Genomic DNA, 7,638 nt, shown 5'->3' with positions numbered 1-7,638 from the left:
TGCCCCATTTCATGTAACACAACAGTGACCTTAGTTCAAGACGAGTTCATTGGCTGTAAAGCACTTTGGAACTTAGCGATGATGTAAAGGCACTGTACAAATAAATGCAAGCCTTTCCTTTTTAATCCCTCCGAGGTATCTGTACTCACCGAATTGTGATCTCTTGAATATGTCCAATTTTAATTGCTCCAACATTGATGCGTATGAGTCCAACTGCTCAGCTCAAAGTATTAGAACTCCATCCTGAGACGTTTTCAGCCCTCACTTTTCTCCCTAAGGGCTTTCCTTAAAACCTACTTTAAACAGACTTTAAATATTGTCTAATGTGGTTTACTGTCAAATTTTGCTTTATAACACTTGAGAATCATCTGGAGGTGCTGTATAAATACACGTCATCAGTGGAATGTCAGATGGGATGAGCAATTTGTGGCTGATCTGCTACCATTTGTTGCAAGCCCCACCAAACTTGAATTTCATCTCCTGTGTGTTTGTGATTGTTGGTCATCCAGCATTAAAATATATTACTTACTAAAAGCTAGTTATTCAATCTGATTACTATGGATACCACTTTAATGTGTTTCTGGTGCAGACTGAGGTCATAAAGCGTAAGTGGTGACTACAGATGGGCTTTTCTGTCTGCAGTGCTGACTCCAAGTTAAGTGCTGAGCAACTGAACTGAATCAATGGTTTCGGCTTCATATTTAAGGTACCTATCTCATCCACCTTGCTAAAGTAATATGGAAACATCTCCCAAACTGCTCCATTTTCTTCTGCAGTTTCTAAGGAAAAAAGCTACTTCGACAATAATATACAACAGTAGGTATGGTTTACTTTGACCTGTTGGTCATTTTCCAATTAAAGCTGCCGAACGGAGTTTTTTTGATACCTGTGATGAAAATTTCTGTCAAGTTCAGAGTAGAGTTTGCAAAGCTGACTTGTTGCTAATGTTTAGTGGTAACCGAAGTAAATCTTTCCCATGACTGACATTTTGGTTTGAACACTTCATTGAGGATCGAATGCAAAGTGCAAGCTGATATTTGGCAGTTGCTTTTCAAATTAGAAAGTCCATTTGTCCAAGTGTATGGAGACCTTTAGCACTATTCAAAGTTTCTAAGCCAAATTCCTTCCTCAATTAAAATCATTAATAATGATTGATTGGTAATTTACCTCAAAGCCGCAGACTGCCATGTTTAGCTAAGTGACAGTAATTAAACATCAAAAATAAACAATTGGACATAAAATAATTTCAGATGAAGGAGAATTGCAAAAATTAATTTTAATTTTTGTATACTTTCTGCCCTTCCTTTATGCTGATGTGTGCCATGTAATCTGGCAGCCCACTGCTACTGTATCCAGTGTCCATTTTTTAAATGTGAGTTCCAAGACTGTTTTATATTTAAAATAATTAAAATTGTGATGTTGTGGAAAAAGAGCAGCAAAGTGGGATCAATTGGATTGCTTTTTTAGTGAGTCCACACAAGGATAATGGAACAAATGTCCTATTTCTGTGCTGTAAGATTCTAAAATCTGACAGCAGGGAAGACTGATATCTTTGCAGGTGAGCTTGAAACTGCTGAAGTTCACAAACTACCAACGTAGATAGCACTGAGAGATTATTTCCCCCTCAGTGGTTCAGCAATCTTTTGTTTTTCAAAAAGACATTCTAAAAGGAGGGATACTGCAAATAATTTCTGCTTCCAGCCTGATGTTTTATGAAACCCAGAAATGCTCTGAATATTTTAATAGAATTATATATTTGTTCATTCATTTAAAATTTGAATAAAAGTTACAAAAAAATCAAAAAGTAAAACCATTCACCCTTTGGAGGTGAATTATCTCACGTTATGATTATGGCCAAGTGCTACTAACTGAGAGGGCTTCTGTATGTTACATAAGAGTGGAGGAGGCCTGTAGTTTTAAATGCCAATAAATCTGCTCCAACCCTATCTCACTGACAACCCGATACAATGAGCTTTTCAAATAGAAACAGAAGAGGCTAATTTTACAGTGTGCATTCAGTTTCAAGTGAGATAATGGTCATAGTACATGTCATTTTGTTTATTTGGGACTAAGTGTGTTAATAAATTACTCTATTAGTTAACCCTGTTTCTTTATTGTGTCATTAATTTCAGCTCACTGTTTTGTTGGGATGTTTAGATGCTCAGTCTGTTCTATATTTAAGTGATAACTAATGAAGCTTTCCAATTTGCTCCCATGGTAATCAATGAGCAGAAGAAAAGCACTTTAGTGCAGTATGTTAGATGAATTTGCAAATTGCTCAAGAGCCATCAGTGTCTTGATTTTTGTTCTCAATCCTGAAGTAAAGCATGCAGAAACTGCATGTAATGTTACTGGAACATTATTTGAAAGTCAAATGAATGAAGGGTTCTTTTTGAGTTGAAAGATGCAATCTTGTCCCAAGGTATGACCCAGAATTTTGTGCCCATTCTTTTTGTGTGAGCCCAAACAACTGTTGTTTCCAACAGGTTCCAATGAAAAGCCCTCCCCAATAATTCCCTTTCAAGATGGAGGAGTGCTGGAGCCAACTGTAGGGCCCTGGTTGATGTGCTGTCTGAGAACAGCGAATTCAGCGTACACCAGCAATTGAACTTGAGACCTTCTGCTTAATAGAGCTATTATCCTCCACCTCCTGGTGAAGATAATGTAATTTAAAGATACAATTTCCAGACGCAGAATTAATCTTAATCAAATTTCCTTTCTCATTTTACATTCTTCCCTTTCAAGTATTTAATCTTACAGCCTGTTGCAATAGATAGGGGTGCTGATTATTTTTCACAAGACATTACAGTTGAGGAAGGCTATTTGACCCATTTTAATTCATCCATTTAAGATGACCCTGCTGACGCATTGTAGAAACTAGTATTTTCTTAAATGATTTCAGAGTTTTTCACTCTTTGAGTGAAGTTCTTCATGACACCAGTTCTAATTTTGCTTCTGACTAGTATAATAGAGTAATTTACTAGTTGAAGTTGACCTGATCTCGAATCATACATAGTCTGAAGCTTTTTACTGTCTCCGATATCCCTATAAGGACTTCTCTCAAAGAGCTTGGGTTTCTGTATTGTCTTTATATCTCAGACATTTTACAGCTATTCACTGAACAGTCTTCAGAAATTAAAAGTTCATCCAGGACCAGATCACAAATATGAGACGTATCAGTTCTCAGCTCTAAGTTTTGACCAGAATACAGTTTAGGTAAAACTCCATAAGCCTTATATTCCAGAGTTTTAGTTAGCAGTATCTGTTTCCTGTTTGTTGTGTTGATTACCACTCTATCTTTATTGTGCACTTTGAATTTCACAAGTTTAAAAAACTCCCAGATCTCTCTCAACTTCATCCATGGCCACAGTTGCTGCCCCAATTACTATGGTTCTTGGTAGATTATTAACACCATCCAACCATGATGGAGGATTCACTCATGATCCCGATGCTACTCTCATTTAATGTCCAGAGAGGTATGGAAGGTTATCAAATGATGGCTGGACACGTAGCTTATTGATACCTTACTTAGTTTAAGCTGCTCAGTTTATAGTCCTGCATTGTCCCCTAACTGAAATTTGTGAATTCAGCACCAATCAAGTTTGAATTGTTGTCTGTCATAGTAAATCATTGGCCAATTAAGGTATACGAGGAAATGTTAATAACTACAAATTAATTTTAGTTTTACTATCCAGAGTCACCTCAAACACCAGGTTAAGTATGGAATGAATCTGATATAGTCTCCACTTCTTCTAATTTTATTCTCTGACTTCTTTTTTAAAAGTTATGTTTCTTTTTCTTATTTCCTTCCACTTGCCACTCTTAAAACCACATGTACGCTACCCAAGATAACTTGCCTTTGAACTTGCAATCAGAGCTGGGAGAGGAAAAATGTCTTGCTATAAACCCATACATACTCCACACTGAATAAACTCAGCTCTCACCAGCTACCAGTTCACCAAACTACACTGCACAGGTAGAATAATAAAGCTACAGATATAACCTATAAGCAAGTGAGAACATATACTTGGACATTGATTTTTTTTAATGTTTCCCAACCCATCCCACAAAAGAAACAAGGCAAATTGAATACCATAGCAACAGCATGACAAATGATTGTTCAACATAAATGGATTCTGAGCCATGACTGTTTCTCAATTCAGTTCGTTGCTCAAGCATATTGACTAGAGAAAATTAATCAGCCCAACTTTTTTGATGTAATTCAGAATAATGCAAGTACATTTACCCTCTATTTGTACTGAATTATGGGCTGACCTGAAACTAATGCCCCTTGCCCTGAGGGAAATGTGCCTCGCAGTTAAGTCAATACTCATCTACCTGTTTGGTAACAAGTACATCTGTCAGGGAAATCTACAGCCAATTATCAAAGTGATGCACAACCTGTAATTTTCATTTTCAGCATCTTCTATTCAAGATAATATGACAAGTTCACTGTGATATCAATAACAGTGGTCTTGCAAACCACTGTAATTATCTAAGCACTACAAAAGCTAATAAAATCAGCTCTGTGGCAGCTTCAAATCTGCAGCTGAGCCAGACTGATGCACAAATCACAGTAGGTGTCTAACTGCATTGTTATTTCCATGGAAGCTGGTATTAGATTTTAGTCTGATTGTGTTTGGAATACATTTGGAGATTGATGTTGGAGTGGACGTTTTGACCTAGTGTGAGATTATAAAACAGGTTCTCGAGCTGGAAAGCAGCAGCATGCACGATCCTTCTATTATTGCTGAAATCACGACCTTCACATTTTCAGGCCCCAATATCTTCTTGGCAGCAATTAGATTTTGTAGCTTTTATGGGACATAAATTTTCACTTTAACAGCAGAATAATGATTGTGTTTTGCATGGTGTAATTTTCCTGTCTTGTAAAATAGAGACTTGCTGTCTTACTGCCACAACAGTCACCTAAAGACTTTGAGATAAATGCATCACGCATGCAAAATGTCCATCAAATGAAAATCTCAACTGTATCAAATTACCGAGGAAATTATTAAAAACAGCTTGCAAACTGATCAATCTGTCATGGAAAAATCTTCCTCTCTCAGCAGCTAGGGCAATATTGTGCTTGAAGCAGAATTCTAGTAGTGTGAATAAATATCGTTGCATGTCTGTGAGAGAGGAAAGAGTATGAATATTATCATCAAAATTAGGCTAGGATTCTATGTTTCTTTGTTCCCACTTGATCGGCAGGAAGAAGTTAAAATGCTGAAAGAGATCATTTACCAAGGACAAAAATGTTACTGCTTAGACATTGTGATACTGTTGGCAACAGGCTTTACCATGCTTTACCACATATCATTTGTATAGTGTTCATGTGGCAAAGTAATGGATATATAGATGGTATTAAGTGGGTCTACTCAGCCACAATGGAAGGAGGTGATTGTGACACAAAGAAGAAAAATAAATAGCAAATAAAGGCAAAATTCAGGCACTTTGCTGAGTGATTTTATTCAGCTGACCCACACAAACCAGTCAATTCAATAGTTTAATACCCACCTGTGCTGTATTAGTTGAGTTCGGTCAATATCAGAGGCTCTCCTCATCTGATATGCAATTGTACATCCTAGAAGGAGTTGTGAGAGTAGGAACTGTGGCTGATCTTCACCTCAATAGCTTATTGAGTGCTGAGACCAATTTTGGCTCTTTCCACTGCTATTACCAGTTATAATTGAGATCAGTAAATTCAGCATATACCTAGGAAAAAAACTGAGGATCTTTTATTCTGTACAACTTGGTACATGAAAAATGGTACATTTACTTACAAATCATTAGAGTTTGCATCTGTTCAAAGGGATGGAAATGCAGTTCAGTTGAAAACCAAGCTGTAAATCAATGCTTTACTTTTTATCAGACTGTATATCTTTGGTGACATGAGTGAGTGCTGTTACTTGTGTGCAGAGCATTATTTTCTGTGACCATCATAAGTCCTTTTTTGAATAGTAGCATAGCAATTGTACACATAAAGTAAGGAATACTGAGAACCGAAAAGTAAGATAAGAATATATAATATTATGCTGAATGTAGACTGGATGGATAGACTAAGTTTTAAACAAAGCTTCTGTAATTTGGAAACAAGCTGAGGTAAATTGTGCAGCTGAAGAAAAGGTCATTGGTGCAGGATACAGGCTTTTGGATTACTGTGCCAAGGAATGGTGCAACATATGTTTGCAGTGCAATATTGTAAATAGTGAATTGCAAACCGTAACTGTGTCATGAAGCTTGGGAAAACAGAAGGAAGACTTCTTATTTGGCCACTGTCAGAGTTCTCCATCCACCATTGGAGCATCTTTGACAGGCACCACCGAAAAATGGCCATTGGTATTCTCGGGCACAAGAATTATACAGTATGCAGCATAGGCCCATGGAGTCATAGAGATGTATAGTACGGCAACAGACCCTTCAGTCCAACTCATCCATGCTGATCAGAAATCTCAAGCCAATCTAGCCCCCCTGCCAGCACACGGCAAATATCCCTCCAAACCCTTCCTATTCATATACCCATCCAGATGCCTTTTAAATGTTGCAATTGTACTAGCCTCCACCCTAAACCTATGAGAGAAAGTGAGGGCTGCAGATGCTGGAGATCAGAGCTGAAAATGTGTTGCTGGAAAAGCGCAGCAGGTCAGGCAGCATCCAAGGAACAGGAGAATCGACGTTTCATTTCCTGAAGAAGGGCTTATGCCCAAAACGCCGATTCTCCTGATGCTGCCTGACCTGCTGCGCTTTTCCAGCAACACATTTTCAGCTCCACCCTAAACCTATGCCCTCTAGTTCTGGACTCCCCCACCCAGGGAAAAGACCTTGTCTATTTATCCTATCCATGCTCCTCGTGATTTTATAAACCTCAATAAGATCACCCCTCAGCCTCCAACACTCCAGGAAAAGCAGCCCCAGCCTATTCAGCGTCTCCCTATAGCTCAAATCCTCCAACCCTGGCAACATTCTTGTAAATCTTTTCTGAACCCTTTCAAGTTTCACAACATTCCTCCAATAGGAAGGAGACCAGAATTGCACGCAATATTCCAAAATAACACTGCTACAGCTATAAATTCAAACTGCTTAACTCCTATGGAATATTTTTAGGACAAGACAAAAATCTAGAATTGTGGACCCCTCCTGTAATCTGAGTATTTAAATGCAAATTTACCACACTGTCCACAGCTGAGAAAAGCAATAACTAAAAGTCAGATCTATTTGCATAACACTGATTAATATGTAAAAATATACATCATTTACTTAAAATGATTTTTTATAAACGTCCAGCCAAATAGGAGGCCCTCTTTTACAAATTACATGCTGCAAGGAAATCATTCAGTCCTCAGTTACTAACCTTTAGGTTACAGAGGTGGCCATGAAGTTCACTGAATAGTTTCACATGAAGACTTGTAGATTTTAGTAACTGTTCAGACAGGCCAACATATTTCTGAGCTTTAAAATTTCTGGCTTGCAAATTATATGTGAAACTAAACAACATGACCATAACCTTATAACAATTCCTCTTTCAATCTTTAAAACAAATCATTGGAGCATAGGAACAGCATTGAATATAAGAATCAGCAGAATTTAACCATTCTCCGTACTAATATGAATAAAAATGTAATTAGGAACAACTTT

This window comes from Chiloscyllium plagiosum, unplaced genomic scaffold (assembly GCF_004010195.1).
Source record: "Chiloscyllium plagiosum isolate BGI_BamShark_2017 unplaced genomic scaffold, ASM401019v2 scaf_2481, whole genome shotgun sequence".
NCBI classification, from domain to species: domain Eukaryota; kingdom Metazoa; phylum Chordata; class Chondrichthyes; order Orectolobiformes; family Hemiscylliidae; genus Chiloscyllium; species Chiloscyllium plagiosum.
Note: the sequence above shows the minus strand (reverse complement) of the source record.